Source organism: Aquarana catesbeiana, linkage group LG01, assembly GCF_042186555.1.
Source record: "Aquarana catesbeiana isolate 2022-GZ linkage group LG01, ASM4218655v1, whole genome shotgun sequence".
NCBI lineage: Eukaryota > Metazoa > Chordata > Amphibia > Anura > Ranidae > Aquarana > Aquarana catesbeiana.
Window position 1 is genome coordinate 713,169,353 of NC_133324.1, and position 12,784 is coordinate 713,182,136.

At 43.7% G+C, this 12,784-nt stretch overlaps 1 pseudogene; it reads right to left on the bottom strand.

The window, feature by feature from the left end:
- Nucleotides 1-12,431: 12,431 nt before the first annotated feature.
- LOC141124458 (U2 spliceosomal RNA) lies at nucleotides 12,432-12,537 on the bottom strand (annotated as a pseudogene).
- Nucleotides 12,538-12,784: the final 247 nt, after the last annotated feature.

Below are 12,784 nucleotides of genomic sequence, written 5' to 3' on the forward strand. Positions count from 1 at the left end.
GTTTTAGTAAATTTACAGAAATCACATTAACCACAATAGAAAGTACCTCGTGGCAAAGGGCCACAGGGATCCATCTTCTTCTGGAGTGAGAAGTGGCTTGACACCAAGATGTCTCGTAGAGATTGATTGCGTTTAAATATTAAGTGTGGCTCGGGTTCAATAAAGGGTTTCAGAGCTGGATCGTCCCTTAGCAGATGCCAATGGGTGTTTAAGATGTTTCTGATAGCTTAATGTTGATCATTGTACTTTGTGATTAGACGTATACCCGATGGATGGGAAGATGTCCATTTTTCCCCCCAGGAACAATAGAAGATCTTGTGGATTATCGTTTGCATTTTTGTAGGCCTTTTTAAGAGATTTTCTACTATATCCTCGGTCTAGAAAGCGTTTCTGCAGAAGGGAGGCCTGTACTTTGATGTCCTCCTCATTGCTACAATTGTGCTTTTTCCATAGATATTGTCCTTTGGGGATGGAGTTTATTAGGTGAGATGGATGAGCACTGGTAAAATGTAGCAGGGAGTTTCCCGCTGTGTCCTTCCAGTGGAGAATGGTGGTGATCACACTCTCCACATCCTTGTGTATAACAAGGTCTAAAAATGGAAGGGTGTCCATATGCCAGTTAGATGTAAAAGATAGATGGTTACATTTGACTTGTTAATTGTATTTTCATGTGTGTATTTATCTGGTAAAATTGCCTAAAGTAAAAGCTTCACCAGCTTATACAGGATAATATGCCTTTTGAAAATTTGTATATTTTGCAGTTGCTGGACCAATAAAAAAATAAAAAAAATAAAAAAAAAATAAAAGATAGATGGTAGTCATTTTGATTCAATCCCTCTACAAATGCCAGCAAGAGCTCTGGTGTCCCTGTCCAAAAAATCATAATGTCATTGATGTACCTGTGCCACAACAAAGTGTGGCACAGGTACATCGAGTAGGCATCCGAGGCAAACACCTCCCGCTCCCACCCCCCCAGGTACAGGTTTGCATACGATGGGGCACACTTAGTCCCCATCGCTACACCCTGCACCTGGAGGTAGTAGGAGCCATTGAAGGTGAAGGCATTGTGGGACTGAAAACGATCCCTTGAAGACTGCTGCTGATGCTGAGTGCTAGGCTCCACCTCCATGCTGACACAATCCTCATCCTCCTCCTCTTCCTGTGTGATCAGTGGGCAGGAATACTGTCTGGATAAAGGGGGCCTTGAGAGATAAGGACGTTGAGTTCCACCTGGTGGGCATGTCACAAATGAAGCGGTTCTTGGGCAGGTTGCATTCCTTTTGAAGGTCAGCCAGCCCAGCACTGGCATTATAGGACTGGCGAAAATGCCCACAGACTTTTCTTGCCTGTCTCAGGAGATCCTGTAAGCCTGTGTACCTCCACAAGAACCGCTGCACCACCAAATTAAGAATGTGAGCCAAACAGGGAACATGGGTCAAGTGTCCCTGTCGGAGGGCGGAGAGGAGGTTGGTGCCATTGTCGCAAACCACCATTCCTGCCTGAAGCTGGTGTGGCATCAACCACCTCTGAGTCTGCCCCTGCAGAGCTGACAGAATCTCTGCCCCAGTGTGGCTCCTGTCCCCTAAGCAGACCAACTTAAGCACCGCATGGCATCTTTTTGCCTGAGTGCTTGCGTAGCCCCTTGAATGCCTGCGAAGCACCACTGGTTCCGAGGACAAATCTGCAGAGGGAGAGGCCATAGAGGAAGAAGAAGAGGAGGGGGTGGAGGAGAGAGGTGTGGCAGCATCACCACTACTAGCATTTTGGAGGCGTGGTGGCGGAACAAGCTCCAACAATACTGCACCCTGTCCTGCATCCTTCCCAGCTGCCAGCAGTTACCCAGTGCGCTGTGAAAGAAAGGTAACGTCCCTGTCCATGCCTGCTGGACCAAGAGTCAGCGGTAAGCGGTAACCTTACCGCTGACCACCCTGTCCAACGAGGCCAAGACATTGCCTTCCACATGCCGGTAGAGAGCTGGAATGGCGTTCCGTGAAAAGAAATGGCGTTTGGGAACCTGCCACTGAGGTACCATAAATTCCACAAATTCATGAAAAGGGGCAGAGTCTACCAGCTGAAAAGGCAGCAGTTGGAGTGCTAGCAATTTAGCCAAGCTAGCATTCAGCCACTGAGCATGTGGATGGTTGGAACTGAATTTCTTTCGACAGTTCAGCAACTGGGGTAGGGAAATTTACCTGCTACAATCGGTTGTTGGTGTAGCGATAGCAGATTGCCCGCAGGTATGTGGCACACCTAATTCTACACCTTCATTCCTCTCAGTACAGGTTTCTGAGAGGACTGATGGTATAGTGGGGTTGGAGATCCCAGCTGATGAGGAGCAAGGAGAGGTCTGCCTTGTTCTTTGTTGTGGGTCTTTTAAGTACTGTTGCCAACAGACTGCATGGGAGGTCGACATATGTCTGGTCAAGCATGTGGTGCCCAAGCGGCTGATGTTTTGGCCACGCTTGATACGCTTCAGACATATGTTGCAAACAGCAATAGTGTGATCTGCTGCATACGTATCAAAAAAGGCCCACACCAAAGAACTTTTCAAAATATGCGGGGAGTCAGCAGCATCCTGCACATGCGAAGCTCTGCGGTGTGATGCAGTCAGGTGGCTGCCCTTAAGTTGACCCCTTGAGGGCATCCTGCCTTGTTGGAGATGTGCCTCCTCCTCCTCCTCTCTTATATCAGGCACCCACGTAGAGTCAGTGACCTCATCATGCCCTCCCTCCTCATCATTAGAGCAAACCTGCCAGTATGCTGCAGCTGGGGGAACATGACTACCAGTTTCTTGTCCTTCTTGGGCACCCCCTCTCTCTGGGCTCACGTTACTGCCTTCCTCAACCTTGGTACCATCATTGGAGCCTTCAAAATGCTGCGCATCCTCCTGCAGCATGTACCCGACACTGTGGTCAAACAGTTCAGGGGACTCCTCTGTGCATGATGGTGGGGCTAGGGAAGGAGTGACTGATGACATTGAGCCGATGGAATAGGCCGATTTGGCAGCTGCATTGGCAGGCAAACTACTCTGAGCCTGGATGACAAAGGATGAGGACGGCTTAGTTATCCACTCTACCAACTCTTCTGCATGTTGTGGATCAGTGCGGCCACCTGCCGAAAAAAAGGACAAGTGTGCCCCACAGCCACGTGCTGAGGATGCACCGTGTCCACGACCAGCACTGTTGGCTGTAGACACAGAGCCTGCTTGCCCTTTTTTAGTGGCCTGTGAGCATCTGCCTCTCCTTGGTGGCCTTCCAGACATGCTGTAAAATTTTATTAGCAAAACACCACCTGAAGTTTACTAGAAAAAGTACACCAGGAATGGCCTGCAGTCAGATATAGGCTTGGCTAGACTAGAATGCAGTGGATATATATATATATATATATATATATATGTAGGAGACTGTATATATACATATTTAATGCACTGCAGATCACTGAATCACCTGCCTGCCTGAAAGTATATTTGAAAACGTACACAAGGAATGGCCTGCAGTCAGATATTATTATTATTATTATTTATTCTATCAGTCCGTCCCCGCATGCCAGGGTGCTAGGGGTAACCTTAGGCTCTGAACTGTCCTTTCAGGCCCACATACAATCCCTGTCCAAATCATGCCGCCTTAGCCTCCGCAACATTTCCAGAATACGCCCCTTTTTAACTAATGACACCACCAAGCTTCTAATTCACTCCCTGGTCATCTCTCGCCTCGATTACTGCAACTCCTTCCTCATTAGATTACCTTTACATGACTATCATCCCTTCAGTCCATAATGAATGCCGCTGCAAGACTCAACCACCTTACCAACCATTCAGTGTCCTCCACCCCTCTCTGCCAATCCCTCCACTGGTTTCCACTCACCCAACGAATAAAATTCAAAGTACTAAAAATAATTTACAAAGCCATCCATAACTCTGCCCCCTGCTACATCACTAACCTAGTCCCAAAATACCAACCAAGCTGCTCTCTTCGCTCATCCCAAGACCTCCTACTCTCTAGCTCCCTTGTCACCTGCTCCCATGCTCGCCTCCAGGATTTCTCCAGAGCTTCTCCCATCCTTTGGAACTCCCTACCCCAATCTGTCCGACTGTCCCCTAATCTATCCATCTTTAGGCGATCCCTGAAAACCCTTCTCTTCAAAGAAGCCTATCCTGCTTCTAACTAACACTGTTTTACTTCCTCTATCAGCTCATCCCCCCCCACAGCTATTACCTTTTGTATCAATTGACTCTTCCTTTTTAGATTGTAAGCTCAAACGAGCAGGGCCCTCTGATTCCTCTTGTACCAAATTGTAATGTAACTGTAATGTCTGCCCTCATGTTGTAAAGCGCTGTGCAAACTGTTGACGCTATATAAAACCTGAATAGTAATAAAATTAATAATAACCAGGAATGGCCGGCAGTCAGATATAGGCTTGGTTATACTAGAATACAGTGGATATATATAGGAGACTGTATACTGTATATATATTTTATGCACTGCAGCTCACTGAATCACCTGCCTGCCTGAAAGTATATTTGAAAATGTACACCAGGAATGGCCTGCAGTCAGATATAGTCTTGGCTAGACTGGAATGCAGTGGATATATATATGTAGGAGACTGTATATATATTTTATGCACTGCAGCTCACTGAATCACCTGCCTGCCTGAAGTATATTAGAAACAGTACACCAGGAACGGACTGCAGTCAGATCTAGCTAAACTGGATACACTGGATATATATATATATATATATATATATATATATATATATACATACACACACGAGACTGACTGTATATATATATATATATATATATATATATATATATATATATATATATATATATATATATATATATTAAATACGCTGCAGCTAACAGAATAAGCTGCCTGCCTGAAGTATATTAGAAATAGTACACCAGGAATGGACTGCAGTTAAATCTAGCTAAACAGGATACAGTGGATATATATATATATATATATATATATATATATATATATATATATATATATATATATATATATATACAGTATATATATATATATACGAGGCTGACTGTATATATATACTAAACACACTGCAGCTAACTGAATCACCTGCCTGCCTGAAGTATATTAGAAACAGTACACCAGGAACGGCCTGCAGTCAGATCTAGCTAAACTGGATACAGTGTATATATATATATATATATATATATAGATATACACAAGCCTGGATGTATATATATATATATATATATATATACTAAATACACTGCAGCTAACTGAATCGCCTGCCTGCTCAATCTAAATGAAATGACACTCTCTCTCAGTCAACGCTAGTAACACACTACACAGAGACAGCGTGCAGGCGGGGCTTGGACTTAACCCCCTGAGCCATAATTGGCCAAAGGCACCCTGCCTTTGGCCAATTATGGCTCTCTTTGCTGACGGCGCTGTGATTGGCCAAAGTATGTGGGTCATAGTGCATGCTTGGCCAATCATCAGACAGCAATGCACTGCGATGTCGCAGTGCATTATGGGGCGTGATGCGCCACTTGAATTTGGCGTGAACGCCCCATAATGTTCCTATTTCGACGAACAATCGAACAGCCAATGTTCGAGTCGAACTCATGTTCGACCCGAACATAAAGCTCATCCCTACTAATGAGTCATCACAAGCACCCTACAATTGTGTAGGGGTTATGTAGAAATGTATTTACATGTTACATATATAATATTAACATTCTAACATCATCTTATGATATAGCTGATTAATTTCGTAACTTTGTGTCTTTAGGATATTTCTAGTATCTATCTGTTTGTGCGGTTTTAAAAGGCCCTGACAAAGCGGGGTTCCTCAAGAAACGCGCAGGCCACTCTCGTGATTTCTTATCCCAGGATCTGCACAACCTGGACCAAAGAAACAGTAAACTGTATTCTCAGACTGTACAAACGTTTTTAAACAAATTTCTATCCAAGGATGGAAATAAAGCTTTGCTATATTTCTTTTTAAAAACTGTGTTATAAATCGTTATTTACACTCCACTGAGGCACATATAGTGTTTAGTCCCACTCCACTCTCTTCTAAACTTGAATTTTGTTTCTACCAGGGACGGGGCCTCCATGTGAGTTCCTGACCTTAGGACTTACTACAAGGCAATTATACTGGATCAAACTAAAAAAACTATGGAATATGGACTCTTTGCAACCTGGGATCCAGATTGAAACTGGGGCTCTAACCAAAAACCCTTCATTGACTCTAGCTGCCGTATGGATGGGATACCACCCGCCTTATTCTCACCTTCCAACAGTTAATGCTACAATAGCCACGTGGAAATCAATTCTTCAAGCATCAGCTGGGTTACGCACTCAAGCACTACAACAATTGCAATATTAGCCTTGTCTCTTCTATCCCCGGATTTACCTCTACACACCTGGGCCACACAAGGTCTCCAAAAGATTGGTGATCTATTTCAGCAAAACCATCTCCTGCCTTTCAACCAGCTTATGGACTGCTTTGATATCCCTAATAGGGACTTTCATCTATATTTAAGACTCTGTCATATCCTCACAACCATCCCAACTTCACACAACACCCCCACCAGGAACATTTTGCATTTCTTCGTTCGACTCGAAGACAAAGTTTGTGGAATATCCTACCTTTTTGGGTTACTACTAAAGCCCACACAGGTGGAGCACTTGCCAACTTTAGTTCACTGCGAATCCATGCTACAAATTCCAATACATCCCCACGCGTGTTACCAAGCGATCCGTACCTCTACAATTTATTCTAGGAACATTTCCCACTGGGGAACACTGATGAAAATTGGTACTACACCCCAGTGAAACTAACTCGGATGTTCCCATCTTAGTCCAGAAAATGTTGGAGAAACTGCAACCAGGATGGACATATGCTGCATATCTGTGGGAATGCCCACCTATCACTGTATTTTGGACAAGCATCACTGCCCTTTTTCAGGGCGTCACTAACTCCCAATATACCTTAACCCCCCGGGATGACTCTCTTTGGTCTTGGCCTCTCACACTGGCCCCTAAAATATCATCCTATCATTACCCATATATTAATTGTTGCCTGACTATCTATTGCCTGTTTCTTGAAACAGGCTGATGCACCTAAAATTTGCAACACCATTGATATACCTAATGATCACCTATCAATGGAATTCCTATTTGCCAAAGCACAGCTGACACAGGACAAATTCTACAAACACTGGCAATTGTGTCTATCAGACCCCAGAGCCTCATTTAGCTCTTGACTCACCACCTAAATACCACCTCTTAATAGATGCCCTGACCCAGGGAGGCTCTAAGCACCTGTCCCCTCCCCCTTAGACTGAACAGAGCCTTCTGGATTAGAGTGTGGATTTTTGACTATTGAAAAATGTTTGCTTTATGATATAACTTTACACTTCTAAGTAATAACTTGCTACTCTACTCCTTGCCTTCCCCCCTATCACTGCTTCCCCCTTACCCACCACACTTCCCTGCTTTCCTCCTGTTATTTTTATGTATTACAGGCTACAGTACTACTTAGGTTGGTTTTGTACCAGGTTCTGTATACCCCTCCTTAAATGTTGATGTCAAATGATAATAATCATTACCATTTGACATCAACATTTGGGGGGTATACAGAACCTGGTACAAAACCAACCTAATTAGTACTGTAGTCTGTAATACATAAAAGTAACAGGTGGAAAACAGGGAAGGGTGGTGGGTAAGGGGGAAGGAGTGATAGGGGGGAAGGCAAGGAGTAGAGTAGCAAGTTATATCACTTTGATTCCTCTATCAAAAAATAATTTTTGAAACCGAAAAAAAAAAATAAAAAATTATATATATATATATATATATATATATATATATATATATATATATATATATATATATATATATATATATTTTTTATAAACAAAATTCCATTATGCCAGGAGCAGTGATTTTTAAATACTTAAAGTTGCCTGGGGGGGTATCTGGCCTAATCTTGCCTGTGAAAAGGCATATCTATGGTGTACAGAAAGTGCTGTAGCAACACTGACATTTACAAAGGAAAAAAGTGTTTAGAATTGTAGAATTGCCAGCAAATGGTATTTAATTGCAACTTAAAAAAAAACACCTCCAGAACCATACTAGACTATGTGCCCTTAACATGGAGGGTATGTTTGCAGCCCCCCCCCCCCCCCCCCAATCCTCCAGCAAAGAACCTTGTCCCAAAGTTCATAAGCACAAGGATTTCCTCCCCACAACCCTGGCTGACACTATTCTTAACTGTTCATGGTATTATTCATACATATCAATTCTTTAAAAGGTAAACCTCTCTGATTAATGTATTTCATATGTGTATATACAGTAGCTGTTTGCTTAGAATTCGACTTTAAACATATCGATGTGCAATGTGGGAATCCCAATTTGTGCAAATATTGTACATTGACATTTATGTTTAATGTCAAATACAGATAACACAGTATGTGTTTTGTAGTAGTATGAGATGATAAATTTTATTGAGAATAGCTTGCAGGTTTGTGTGTCAAAACCATTATCTATTCGGTGCAATTTATGTGTTTTGGTAATTCAGTCATGTGCAGATTTACCTACAGTAAGGATGCCAAAACTATTACAAAAAAAATGTTTTGGCATGCTTTAACAGCATTTTTTAAATCAGAATTTCTGTAGAATAATTTCTTGATTGCATCTTATTTTTTTGCTTGGCATGTCACATTCAGTTTAGAAATTAGAATTATTTAGTTTAATATAGTGGTTTGAGGAACAATGCTTTTTTTAATTAAAGCTATTCATCTAAATGAGGATATGTACAAAGGTTGCCAGGACTTTATTAGCTGTTTTATTTCTACTGTTACAGGTTAATATAATTTTATTACGTGAAGCTGAAGCTGAAGCTGAAGCTCAGTTTCTAAATATTGAAATTGTTCAAATTCACTTTTCAGAAATCAGGTTCCTGGATTTATTTTAAATAAATTTGGTCCAACCTAATTCTGGTTTATTAAAATGAAAATTGAAATTCATAATGAGAATTTCTGTATTCTCTGCAGTATAGTAAATGGGCCAAATGTGTAGAATGTATGAGTAAATATGAATTCCGGGATATGTGTTTTATTGCAAGCTATAACAATGGGCAATCTCCTTTTGAGCTACACAGCAAATAATGCTCATATACTCAAATCCAAAATCCTGATTCCTTGTATTGTAGTTCCAAATGGTTATTCATGCTCATCTATACTCTGTCAGCTATAAAAATAATTAAATATACAATATTAAGGTCAACAATAGACTTCATATACAAAGGGCAATATATTAAGGAAACAATTTTAATCACCCACTCTGCCTTAGCTATAGATATCTTACCAGTAGGGGTGTCCATTTCCAGATTACCTGGCATGGTAAAGGTTGGGGCAGTTGAGAGTGGGTCCATGCTTTAGAAATGCTGTACAGAATTTCGGCAGTAGTGATAGTAAATGTCATGCTATTGTTCTAGAATATTTACATTCCCAAATACCCACAATGAGAGTCATTTTGCTATCATTTCTAAATAAAATATATGTATAGATTAGCAATCAATCGGTCCACTTTATGGCTGACAGGTTTCCTAAAAAAAACTCCTGATCTGTATCAATGTACTAATGCAAGAATTTGCTGCCATAGTAACCATAGTAACCATATTGCACTTCTGTCGCTTGAACTTAGGCCAGCTGACTTAAAGGAGTTGTAGTCTTAGGCCCCTTTCACACTTGTACGACTTGTACAATTTGGGACTGCAAAGTCGTATGACAAGTCGTTCCCCATGATTTCCAATGACTACGATTCATATTAAAATGACTTCAAGTCGTGCCGACTTCAAAGTAGTCCCTGCACTAATTTGGTACGACGTTGATCCTACTTTAGCCCATTGAATATCACTGAAGTAGGATCAAAGTTGGATCTCAGTCTTAACTGATCCGACTTTGGCATGTGACTTGTACTTTGATGATCTGGAAGGGGTACTCCACGCCAAAAAAACCCAAAAAACAGCATGGTTTCCCGCTCCAAGAGCATACCAAGCCCTTCGGTGCCCCCAAAATCCATACCAGACCCTTATCCGAGCACGCAGCCTGGCAGGTCAGGAAAGGGGGTGGAGACGAGGAAGCGCCCCACGAACCATACCAGGCCACATGCCCTCAATGCGGGGGGTGGGTGCTTTAAGGCAGGGAGGGCCCTGAGCCCCCCCACCCTAAAGCACCTTGTCCCCATGTTGATGAGAACAATGGCCTAATCCTGTCAACCCTGGACGTTGGTTGTCGGGGTCTGTGGGCAGGGAGCTTATCAGAATCTGGAAGCCCCCTTTAACAAGAGGGCCCCCAGATCCCGGTCCACCACCCTATGTGAATGAGTATCGGGTACATTGTACCCCTACTCATTCACCTAAAAAAAAGTGTCAAAAATAAAACACAGTACACAGGTTTTTAAAGTAATTTATTAGGCAGATTTGGGGTCTCTTCCAACTTCTTCTCCCCTCTCTGGCTCTTCTGTCTTCTCCACTGATGTTTTCTGGCCCTCTCTAGTTCTTCTACCTCTGTCCGCTGTCTTCTGCCTCTGTCAGATCTTCTCCGCTGTCTTCTCGCTCTTTTGCCCGGTCTTCTCCGCTGTTTCCCCCCTCTGTTCTTATTCTGAAGTTGACTCGACGCTCTCTCCCGCTGTAATGATTGGTGCGCAGTGTGCCACTACCTATATTACCATAGGGAGGGGTCACCGTGTTATGTCATCCGGAGGCCTGTCCCTTATGACATTACCGCCCGGGGCATGACGGGCAGTGACATCATAAGGGATGGGCCTCCGGTGACCCCGCCCATCCTAATATAAGTAGTGGCACACTACTTTAAAAACCTGTGTACTGTGCAGATCCCGACAACCTATGGCCAGGGTTGTTGGGAAGAGGTGCAGGGCCCCCTTGCCCCAAAGCACCCATGCCCCATGTTGAGGGCATGCGGCCTGGTAGGTTTTGGGGGGGTGCTGTGCTGCAGCTGCCCCCCTTTTTCTTACCAGAACCAGTTTATTCCAGCGATGAGCACGAGCCCAGCAGCTTCAGCTGCTGTCTCTGTCCTTATTCGATAGATTGATAGCAGCAGGAACCATTGGCTCCCACTGCTGTCAATCAAATCCAGTGACACGGGAGCCGGGGGTCAGGGCCGAGTCCTGCTATCATGCTAAAGAAGAAAAAAACATCCAGCTAGATCATAAGGGTTGCCACCATCCCTAAAGTCAAGGAATAAGAATACCCCATGAAAGGTAATGGGACTTTAACGGCAACCAGGTAATAAGAGAACAATTTTATTAAATACAAATTTGTATTTAATAAAATCGTTCTCTTATTACCTGGTTGCCGTTAAAGTTCCATTAACCTTTCATGGGAGTATTCTTATTCCGAGTCCTGCTGTCATAGACGCAGCAGCAGGACTCGTGAGCGCTCCCGCATGGGTGCTCCCATGGAATGCAGCTCTCCGTGGGGGCACCCGATGAAGAGGAGGAGCCAGGAGCGCCATTGGGGCACCCCAGAAGAGAAGTATCGGGACTGCTCTGTGCAAAACCCTTGCACAGAGCAAGTAAGTATAACATGTTTGTTATTTAGAAAAAAAAAAAACCTTTACAATCACTTTAAGCTGGGTACACATGGGCCAAAGCCAGAAGCCAAGCCAGAAGGCCATGTCCACCCCCTCCCAAGACTTTCAGGGTATGTCCGAGGACCCAAACCGTACTAATCACACTGTGCCAAACGTGTAAACAACCAACAAAATTGTACAAAAAAGTTACAAACACAGGGGTAAATAAATAGAAAGTGGGGAGAAGGAAGTGGGAGAAGTGAAAGTGGCCATTGTGCAATACAATGGCTGACCCTTCGGCCAGGAATAAAAAATTCCTCTGGTCCTAGCCAAAAGGCTTGGCCTTAGAGGCAAGTGTGAAAAAAGTGTGTTGTGACGTGACCATGGTGCTATATATCAACGTCACCCTCGCTCACAATGATTGTACGGCACCCCTAGACTGCCACTTCAGGGGCACATTCACCACAGGCTTTTCTCCCAACCCTGGCCAACAGCCAAGTCAGTGCAGCCCCCACTCCAACCATGAAGGCCTGGAGATCTGAGAGCTTAGGGAGAGCCTGTGTAACGACTCAACCACTACTCCCATCATTCCTACCTAATTACATTTGGAAAATACTATCCCCCGGTGGAAAAGGGGGGCCAGTGTTCTCTCCTGAAAAACTGACTGAAGCAAGGACTATACCAATCTAGGCCAGAAGGCCAGGGACCCGACGCTTCAGCCAGACCTGTTGCAGCACCTATCCTCACCAGGAGCACCCTTCCAGACAGCTCAGACTCAATCTTTGATCGTCCCCCGGTATTATCGGGTGGCCTGATGTAGTCCCTGCTGAAACCGCCCTTCCGCCCTTCTATTACACCATTGGATTTGCATAGCTCTCCCCTTTGGGAGTAGCACATCGCCTCCTCTGGCAACTGATAACAACAGATACTATAATTGATCTTAGCCAAAAGGCAGAGAAGCGATACTGGGGAGGTATGACACATTTACACCTTTCGCCACCCACACGAAGGCACAGAAACACCCGCAGTAATCCTAGGATCCACCCACATCAACTCTCAGAACTGGTACAAGTGACTCCTATAGCCTGTCCTGAAGCTACAGAGGCTCAAAAGATTATGGGACATGTAGTGTCAGGACTGGAAAATGAAGGAAAAAGAAAGTCAGAGAACTTAGAAATTCAGTCAGGAGGACAAGAGACATCACAGACAGA